This window comes from Etheostoma cragini, chromosome 24, assembly GCF_013103735.1.
Source record: "Etheostoma cragini isolate CJK2018 chromosome 24, CSU_Ecrag_1.0, whole genome shotgun sequence".
Classification (NCBI taxonomy): domain Eukaryota; kingdom Metazoa; phylum Chordata; class Actinopteri; order Perciformes; family Percidae; genus Etheostoma; species Etheostoma cragini.
This window is the reverse complement of record NC_048430.1, coordinates 11,518,297-11,528,881: the sequence shown is the minus strand read 5'-3', so window position 1 is coordinate 11,528,881 and position 10,585 is coordinate 11,518,297. Positions and strand designations below refer to the sequence as shown.

At 41.3% G+C, this 10,585-nt stretch overlaps 1 long non-coding RNA gene across 1 annotated transcript; it reads left to right on the top strand.

Annotated features, from left to right (window-relative positions):
• Positions 1-1,186: 1,186 nt before the first annotated feature.
• Positions 1,187-10,553, top strand: LOC117939552. The gene is made up of 3 exons (XR_004655603.1): positions 1,187-1,198; positions 7,655-7,657; positions 10,177-10,553. It is a non-coding gene; the product is annotated as an uncharacterized LOC117939552 (long non-coding RNA).
• The last annotated feature ends 32 nt before the right edge of the window (positions 10,554-10,585 follow it).

The following is a 10,585-nucleotide window of genomic DNA, read 5'->3' as shown; positions in this document are numbered from 1 at the left end:
GTGTAAATGAGGTCCAGATAGAAGTACCAAAGGTACCCTTTAACATGACAAAAATGTACCTTTAAAATAAATAAAGCTGCACAAGATTTATCAGCTCAATTATCCCTAGTCTGAAAATTGACTTTTATTGGATTTTTATTTAAAAATCCAATGGCTGCTATGAAAATATGGAATATTTAATTGTAAAACAATATTAAAAAAAATAAATGCTGGTTTGCTTTAAAAAATGGTCTGCAGTTATATTGCAAGAAATGATTTGCAGTTAAGTTTGTAGACGACCCGTTAGCGTTAAAAGTTGTTGTTCGTCCTGGTGCTTTACATGTCAACAAAAACAGCATTTCATTCTTACAGTTAATGTTGTTCAGATGAGGTATAAACAGATGGTAAAAAGGATTTTATCTATTGCAGCTGCCCAAACAAAAAAACAAAAAAAAAGCGTTGCTGCTGTGGCAGAGTTTATCCTAATGCTGCCTTTCAGCCTACTTGAGGTTTACAATGATGTTGTGCGCTTACAGTATGTTTATTACAGGCATAATCAGAGAGAATCTGATTTGTCAGTCAGTGGCACTGAACTCAAACAAAAAGCATTTTTGTTTCCTGACCGGAGACAGTGTGAAATAGCTCCCGTGAATGCCTTGTCTCGCCGGCCTCGGCCAGTCAGACTCCCGCTTACTTTTATCCTGCAGTCATGTCGCGTAGGAAACACTGAGTGCACTTACATGCACACAGTAATCCATTACCTTATTGTAAATAATAGATTACATCTGAAGGCCGAAGTGGAAGTGCATGGAAGTAATTCTCAAGGTAATGTTTTCTTGTGATCACAAAACGATCGAAAGGATATATGCACTTAAATGTCTTTATTTGTAATTTTTTGAAATGGTTGTATCTGGCAATTACTTATATATACTTATCTGTAGTATTAGTTGGAGACTCAAATCAAACAGACACAAGCTCAGATGTAAAGTGGTCGAAATAGTTTTGTCCTACCTTTTGCAGTGTTTTCTCACAGGGCTGTGAAATGCTCCAATTATTCATGTCATATTTACTTCCATTAAAAGCCACTACATGTCAGGTTTGCAACATAATATTATATATCACATAACACATCTTTATATAAAGTTATATAAAGATGTGATGACGCGTCCTCCACGTACGTGTCCACAGGCGGCGTCATTTCCACACATTCCCATTCATTGTCTGTGTGAGCAGCCGGGGAATACATTCTGGTAGCGTAGCCGCGGGGGGTGCGCCGAGTTGCCCGCTCCTCATTTGCATACAAGTTGAATCCAGGCTACTTTATAGAAATCCGGGGGCGTCCAGCTCGACTCGCCTCTTCAGAAATCTTTTCACTCCGTTTATATAGCTTCAAATAACTAATAAAAACCAAACCGATCAGAAAAATGAACACTTCAGCATGATCAGAACTACCTAAAATGTCAGCAACCATCTTTGGGATACATTTATTTAATCCCATGTCCCGCCCGTTAACCTGAAGGGGGGCGGAGTTTATGCCCGAATACTGCCAGCCATCGGGATGATCAAGAGGTTTTGGCTTCACTTCACAGTCTGTGCATCAAAATGTCCTTTTGTCTTTAAAGCAGGTGTCTTGAAGACAGTATTGTCTTTGATTTTATTTGAATACTACATCAAACAAACTTGTCACCAGATATCCTGTGAACGATAAAAGCGGAAACTGATTCTTTGTTTTAGGCTACATTTACACGTTGCTGGTAGCTGCCTTGGTAACGTTAGCAGCTTATTCTCAGAAAATGACTAACTGTGAATGCACGGTTATTCATGACTAACCGCCACCGACTTGAGCTGGAAAGAAGATCTGAAGATCTAAAAACGTGGTAATGTAAATGTAGCCTTACAGTCATACCCTGGACTCCCACTTTCATCTCTGGGACACGAGAGTTTATGCTGCGTTCGTGTCATGTCAGATAAACTGTAAAAAAAAACTTGTAACTGGAAATTATGTTTCAGAAAACTGTAATTAACGTGTGGAGTCTTTTTTTTAATGGATGAAAAAACTGTGTCCAAATATCAAGAGCTCTCATTTCAAATGGCTTTTTCTAATTCTGTGTGAAATGATTGTTGACATTTGTAAAAAAACGTGTAAAAAAAAAAAGAAAGTGAATATTCTACAGTGAATGTGTTGTAGCTTGGTTTATGTATGATTTTACCCTTGGTAGCTCAGTTCTGATGTGACATGAACGCAGCATTTAAAAGACCTAAAAGGTAAATAAGCTGGACGACACGCTAGACAGCATTTAGCATTTAGCACTCAAAAACCAAATGAGAAACCTGTGAACACACACACACACACACGTGTCTGCAGTTGCTCCATTGTTGAATGTCTTGTGTAAACTGTTAAGGCGTTTGAAACATTAAGCTTTTATTTCACTACAACAAATGGTGCTTCGACGCGATTTCGGTAGCGTAAGCTGACGACGAACGCCACAACTAAAGAAATGCATTTACAGATTTGCCTCTTGTCTTTTCTTGTTTTCGCAATTATTTTGTACTTTTTCTTATAAAAAAACGAATCTTTACACCAGTCGTTAGATCAAACGCTGTATGAAAGATTCTAAAAAGGACAATCATCTAAAACCTAAACAAAAAAACGGTTGCGTGTGTACATAAGTGTTTTTAATGGCGTTGTTGCTAGCACTACTTGAAAATCACTGCTCTTACAAACTCTTTCTCCAGCACTGAAAGTAGTCTTGTAGAAAAAAAAGCATTTTACGACTGTTGAGCCGTGTGTTTAATTTTCATGTCATGTTTGTCACTTTAGCTCAAAACTAAAAAACAGTGCCATAAAGGTAAGCCTGTCCATTGCTCAGTATATCTCCAAACACTACAGCTACATTTGACATATACATCTTTTTCTTTTATTTTGAAATCCACTATGTCCACTAGATAACATTTAAATGTAACTGGTGACTGTTTTATATTCTCATTTTGTCGAGTCATTTTTGGAACTAAACTTTCCATAAGCTGTCTTTTTTTTTTTTTTTTTAAAGCACACAGACTTTATTTTGCTACTTTTATCACTGAAGGTTGTAGCTGTACTTTGAGCCGGTGTGTTTAAAATGTGCTCTTGGATCCTAGAAATAAAGGATTTTGTGCAATCACACTGAAACGTCTCCTATGTCTTATTGTGCTAACGTCCTGTGTCTTTTCAGAGCCTGCCCACCTGTAGTTCCCCACCTCACCTGAGCTGCTCACCTGTTCTCCCAACCCAGTCTCACTCCCAACGCTTGGTCAATGTCTCTTAGCCATGTCAGACCCAGAGCGTCTAAAAGCGACACCATGATCCCTACCAAGCGCGTCTAAATATGACGCTCAAGAAGACTTTTTACGTCAATAACAAAATAACAAAAAAGCACCTGACCAAGCGTCGCTTCTAGACGCAACGGGAGCCAGGATGTGTTGCTTCTCGCCCAGCTGTTCCCCATCTCCCGATTAAGGCAGGCAGTGTGCCGAGTAGCAGAACCAGCAGAACTCTGACAGTCATTACAGGAAGGTTAGGTAAGGAATTCACTAGAAATACACAGCCTTACTCTTCTCTCTCTTTCTCTCCCTCCCTGTGTGTGTTTGGGTGTGTCACTCTATGTCTCTCTCTCTGTACTGTATGCCTGACCGCCTGTCTCACTCAAGGTACAGCTGAGAAGTCAAGACAGGCAAAATCCCTGTCAAACTGGGTGTTTTATTCTGAAATGTGTTTTATTTTTGTAAAGTATCCAGCTGCCCTGTGGCTTTCCGAAATGTGATTACCTACCTGGCTTAAAATATTTGCAAAATTACAAAACTCAACATGAAAACGACAAGATTAAGATCACATAATAAGAATAAGGTGAGAAAAAATTAGATCAAATACAAAAAAATAATATGATTACAGCTACAAGAATAAAAGAATGTTTCTTTTTAAGGCATGAAAAAGTATCAGTGTATGTGTGCAGAAGAATAATCAATCCACCCTGAGCATCATGGGACCTCTGAAGTGACGCACGCCACCAAAAACCAGAGGAAGCTTTTAGCTCCTGTCACTGAACCGACAACACACACACACACACACACAAGTAATGTCCATCTCCACCCTGCTGTTCTTTTGCTTTTTGCACCAGCAGATGTGTGAAGCGTGCCCGGCCAAATGCAAACAAACACACGCTGATACCAGAGGTGATCCGCCGGAGACCAAAGCGACTGTTACTAAACCACGGCAGAGATAAAAACTGAGCCAAGCATAATATATCTCCTCTAAAAAACATCTTGAACATCAAACTTTTGGATACAGCGACAAAAACTTTCCATTTTAAAGGTGACATATTACACTTTTCCGTAATTTCCATTTTATGTTAAAATCTCGCATTTTTATGTAAAACGCAGCTAAACCTCCAATAATGAGGTAAACGTATTCAGAGAAATCCCTGTGAGCTTAAGTATTCTGAACGCTCCGGTTTTAACATTTTTTACATTTTAATTTGAAGTGTTACGTAACACTTAGCCCGGGGTTGGTCGTCTGCTCCAGGCCTTTTGAAGCTACTGTGTTTTTAACATTGTCCCGTGTAGCTGCATGCTTATGGAAGATAAAGCTGGAATCTTGGCTGCCAATGTTGTAAGCTTCACCCCAATTCAGGGTCACATGATTCCTGAAACGTCTCCAGTTGTGTAGAATTTTGTTTAAAAGCCTCTATCTGTGATTTACGGCTGTAGAAAGTGCTGCTTTATTCTATTACTGCTACCTAACTATAGCAGCTGCATGCTAACGCTAGATAGCTGTAACCTTGGCGGACAATGCTGGTCATTTCTCCCCAATTTCGGGTCACTTTACTGCTGGGACATTTGTTGTGTAGTATTTGGTTTAGAAGCCTATAGGAGGCTCGGAGATGCGGAAACAACCTTGCCAATCAGAGCACACTGTGCTTTTTTGGAAGGTGGGGGGGCTTAAAGAGACAGGCACTCCAGCAGCAGCCATGGGTTGTTAGAGAAAAATAAAGGTTTTTTAAACATTAAAGCATGCAGACATGCTCTAGTAGATACAAGAGATAGACAAGATACAAGTATAAACTTAAAAATGCTATATGATAGTTCCCCTTTAAAAACTTCAGCTGAGGTTCATCTATCCTGGGGATTAAAACCCATTCAGAAAAGGATTTTACAGATCAAAGCCCGACTGTGAAGTTGTTTTAAATGATACATTTCGGCTGCACACATAAAGGCTTCTTCTCCCAAGTGCTGAGCTCTTTCTGCTTGCTGACTTTACATCTTTGATGATCTTCCCCCCCGAATCATTTATGAGAGTTTTTCTTCTCCCGCACTCTTCAGCCAGTTAACTTTGCCCGCTTGTGACGTGATCAATCATCCAAGCAAGATGTTGTGCGTCCCACTTTAGCTTCCTCGGGCTGCTGTGCCACACAGGCCGCCGCCGGCGCAGGCAGGCAGGCGAGGCAAGGCGAGGCCCCGGGCCCCTGGGAGAGCTCAAACCTCCCGGAGGCCAAAGAAGCTGCAGCCAAGAGCAAAGATGTTGCTATTGTGTCGACCGCTGAGATAATTCATCAGCGGTGGAAGATACCCCGGAGTAAAAATACTCTGTTTTCTGTGTTGAACGTGTGAATTGTGTGTGAGTTCTGTTATCTCTGGTTTGGTGGGTGTGTCTCTTGTTCATTGGCTGTGTCCCAGGTGACACCCAATCAGCTTGTGGTAATAAAAAGGCATGTGTATACTTAAATCAGATAGATGTCACCTCAAAGTTGCCTTAACGAAAAACAAACTCAACCTGGAGACTTAAACAAAGCTATTTTTTAGGTTATGTCCTTTTTATGGATTGGTAAAAGGCATTGTGGGAAATGTAGGATGACAAAACAAGATCCTAGATTAGAATCACAATATTGTACTTTAGGGTTGATGTGTAAATGTGTTCTATTGCTTAGATTTTTCTGCTCTCTCTCTCTCTCTCTCTCTCTCTCTCTCTCTCTCTCTCTCTCTCTCTCTCTCTCTCTCTCTCTCTCTCTCTCTCTCTCTCTCTCTCTCTCTCTCTCCACCTCCACACCCTGTCTCCACCCGCTGGGCTGTCAATGGGCATTACCTCCGGCTCACCAAACAGATCCTCCTGCACTTCCTGATATAAAAGGTAGTACACACTCACAAATAATGCACGTGAACTTTATTTGTGGTAGCAGTTTACAATGAGTGAATAAAGTCGTGGATTTAAGACTAAGAAAAAGCAGAAGAAAGGTAAATACAATTCTTTTTTCAAAAACATCACAACAGAGACAAAAAACATACCCATCAAAAACGATAAAAAACTACAGATTCTCCTGCACTTCCTGATATATGTGTAACACACAGTCATACATAACGAACAGAAAACTTTATTCTTGGTAGCACTTTACAATAACTGGAAATAAACAATACAACATGAATTAAAAAGTGGAAAAATGCTCACGTTTGGCACGCAAACAAACATAAACTTGATTTTCATTTGTCGCCCACGAGTGACACAGAAGGGTCCTGGCGGCTGATTGGCTCATTGTTAATGCTGTCGGAAAGCTTTAAACAGATAGCTAATGGCCGTCGATGGGAGCAAACGAGACCAATTGGACCCTTTGATTGTCTCCCCCCGATGTGATTCACCTGTCTCTCTTCACTACCCTCTTCACTTTGTGTATTTAGTCTCTGTCTTTGTCTCTTGTCTGCGTTCCTCCCGGTGTCATTCCATATGTCTGAAAATTAAGCTAACACACGTAATGTCCGACATATTGCTAGCTTAGTGTCACTACGCACCTGCCTTATGGTTGATGGCGGTTTGAGAGTCTCGCATAGAAAACAGGAAACATTGCTGCCTCTATGGCTGCCACAAGACTCCGGAAGCACTGGGCCCAAATTGTCCAACTTCTTTTCTTTGATACAATCTCAAAGGTTTTTAAATTGAGGATGTGTCCATCGCTTCGTACAGCTATCTTTGGCCGTCCTCCAGATGAAATTTGTTGGAACATCATGAGTCAAAAACAAGACATTTGAGGACGTCGTCTTGGGCTTTTTGGGAAACATGATTCACATTTTATAGACCAAACAACTAATCCATTCATCCAGAAAATAATTGACGACGAAAACAATTTTTTAGTTGCCGCCCTAGTCACTTGTCCATGTATCCTTAGTTTTCTGTGAACACACATTGAAATCATCTTTTACAAGAACTGTTTTTTGTTCTTTTTTAAATTCACCTTTAAAGGGTACTTACATATAACTGACCACCATGTGTGTCATATCAAACAAACTTTTGGTATGGTGATTGCCAAATTCGGTCCAGAGCAATGTGCTAAAACGTAATTTGGGCATTAAGCTGAAAAATTAATTTTTGCTTTGTTGAAATTTCTCAAATTTAAAAGGTCTTGGGTTCACAAAAATAGCGTAATATTAATGAAATGGTAAACAAATGTGGAAAATGACATTTTGTTATATTGATAGTCATATTTTCAAATCTCCAGTTAGCTTTAATCACTGACTCAATGTACGTTTGTATGGAATCTGATTTATAGCTTTTTTTAAATTCTCAATTCCACAATCCATCCATTTTTTTTCTGTTTTCACAGAATCTATTGGGCACTACATTCATGGTGCCATCAGTCTGGGACTGGCCCCCCAGTTTGTTGAAAACCTTTTTTCAGTAATTGCAGATGGTTGACGTGTAGTGAGCTAAAAGGTCACAAAACGTGTGTGTGTGTGTGTCTCTTCGTGTGTGTCTTCAGCTGAATGTCCCGACCTTTACCACGTTGTTGTTCAGCCTGCAGGCTTGGACCGCGGGTCAGACAGCTTCAATCCACAGGTCTCTGCAACAGCAGCCGCCGCGCTTGATTCACAGCCATGTAAGTATTCTAAAATCAAGTTAGCGCTTAGAATAGAGGATGGTATTGTGTTTAAAGGCCCTGAAGCACTTGATTCCATTCCACCACTGATGAATACCCCCCAAAAACCTGACTGATTATGTCAGTATGTAAGCAGCTGCAGAGTGATCCGACTCTCTTTACTTTCTGTTGTGATTTTGTTTGACAGGGTAATGTTTCTCTCTGTTTTCCCTCTGTGTGACGCTTCACTGAGCCCCTTTTACCCACTTGGGTTGACCTTTCACCTCCCAGGCCTACACACACACACACACCACCCGCTGGTTTGTGTGTTGTTGGTGACACGGCTGCCGTTACCTGTGCCCTCTATGTCAATATGCCAAAACTGGTTGGATCAGCGCGTTTGTTTTGTCGACCACAGCAGATGAGGCGGGTGGAGAGGTCGTTCAATATTGATGTCGGGAGCTGAAACACACAACTGCTCCCCTCTGAAGGAACAGAAAACATTTTCTTTTCTTTCTTTTTTTTAACTAAAGATGGTAAGAATTGAACCGGGCTGACTTGAGACAAAATATTAAATAGTCTTTAGACAAAGTTTAGAAGAAAACTGGAGCAGATCTGATCCACCAGGCCCAACTTTTATCCCATCCGCATGAGAACAACCAGTAAATCTAAATGCACTTAAATCATATTTAAAATCAAATTATGCAGCATATAAAAAGATGTCATTGACATTTTTGCCCCAAACCGTTCTCACTACTGCCGACTACTGAAATACTGACCCTTAGTCAGTGTCTCAGAACGTACTAACAAGACTAATCTTCCGGTTACTAAAGGAGTTCTCAGTCTTTGTTATGAGAACTCCGATTTTATCCGGGATAAATTTTCTGCAACAATCAGAAATGAGTGTTTATTTTGTACTGTAATGCACTGCAAAAATCCTGGGAGGGTTGTAGTGTATACTTTGATACAATGATATTGAAGTACTTTCGGTGTCCTGCTGCTTATTGCTTTTTTTCAGTTTTTCCAGGAAGCTGCCGAAGCTCTCAGATCTGCCTGACCTAAAAGCTCTGACATCTCAAGGGGTGATCACACACTGAGCTGCCAAAAATACTCTGGGGTGTGTGTGTGTGTTTGTCTGTCTGTGTGTGTGTGTGTGTGTGTGTCTGTGTCTGTGTGTATGCTCACCAGTCGTCCTCACCGGAGAGCAGAGACACAACCTTGACCTAGATAACGAAGCAACAACCAGAGGAGGGTTCAAGGAGATGGGGAGCGGTTGGAGTGCAAAATAGAAACAGCAGGAGAGAAAGAGAAAAGGGGAGAAAAGGGAGAAGAGGAATGAAACAAAAAGGTCAACAATGGGAAAAGAGGAAGTAAGAAGAAAGAACGTTAGGAGATAAAAAAAAAAAAGAACTGAAACATGAAATGTGGATTCACGGATATTTTAAAAGCATCACACATGTCCCAACAACAGGACGGACACTTTTCCTTCATTTACGTTGCTATCTTGCACTACAAAAAAGTACAAGAAAGTGACCAATCATAGGAGGGCCGGTGCCTCCCTTGGTTTCCGCCCCCAAAATGTCAAAAGTCAGTTTGATTCGAGTCAGCAGGAATCACCTTTGAGAGTAGAGTTCACCTGTGACAACATGGACGCCCTCCAGCACTCGCACAGCAGACACTCTCTGCGTGGTGGCTGCTTAGTTTTTCACCTTCTTCCCCTCTCACTGTTTTGTTTCACGCTCGCAGCTGCCTGCACGACTCTTGATTGTTGAATTGACGCTTGGCGAGTAATATCTGCGCGTGTGATATATATTCTTTTTATCACGTTGACACAAACCTGGCGCCGTAGATAAAAGGGCAAGAAAAAGAGAGGGGCTGGGTGAGGAAGAGAGGAAGAGAAGTAGTGTAGAGAGTAGTGTTGGCTTGGAGGTCACGGCCTCCCCCCTGGTGGTCTGATGGATCCACACTGACAACCAGAGACCACGGGAGACTGTGTGTGTGTGGGTGTGTTTGTGCGGGTGTGCATGCGTGCGTGTTTTCAAGCTCAATCTCACACTCAAACACACTTTTCCCAGTTTCTCCGGAGTGGTTTGCTTTATCAACTGTGGCGTTGTCTGGAAACACACACTCCACACACACACACACACACACACACAGATCAGAGGTTCATCAGGAAGTACTTTGCTCGTGCTGATGGCAGTTTTCCCGTCCATCAGAGTGTAAGAGGTCACAGGACTGAAGTACTGTAGTGGAATTATTTGTACAGTCAGGTGCAGTAGCTGTCAAAGTATTTGCAGTGGCAGTATTAGTAGTAGCAGTAAAGTCTCCATAAGGTTTTTGATTATCAGTCATAATGTCTAAACCATCCGAGGTAGACTGACCACGAGCTCCGAGGTAGAAGACATTATGAAATCAAACTTGTTTTAAGAAACAAGACTTGACTTGGACTCTTGGTCAGAGACTTGAAACTAGACTTGGACTCTAGCTCAGCGACTTGAGGCTTGACCTGGACTCTAGCTCAGAGACTTGACTTGGACTCTTGCTCAGGGACTTGAGACTTGGACTCTAGCTAAGAGACTTGAGACTTGACCTTGACTCTAGCTCAGAGACTTGACCTGGACTCTAGCTCAGAGACTTGACCTGGACTCTAGCACATAGACTTGAGACCTTACTTGGACTCTAGATCAGACACTTGAGACTTGGACTCTAGCTAAGAGACAAAAGACTTGGAC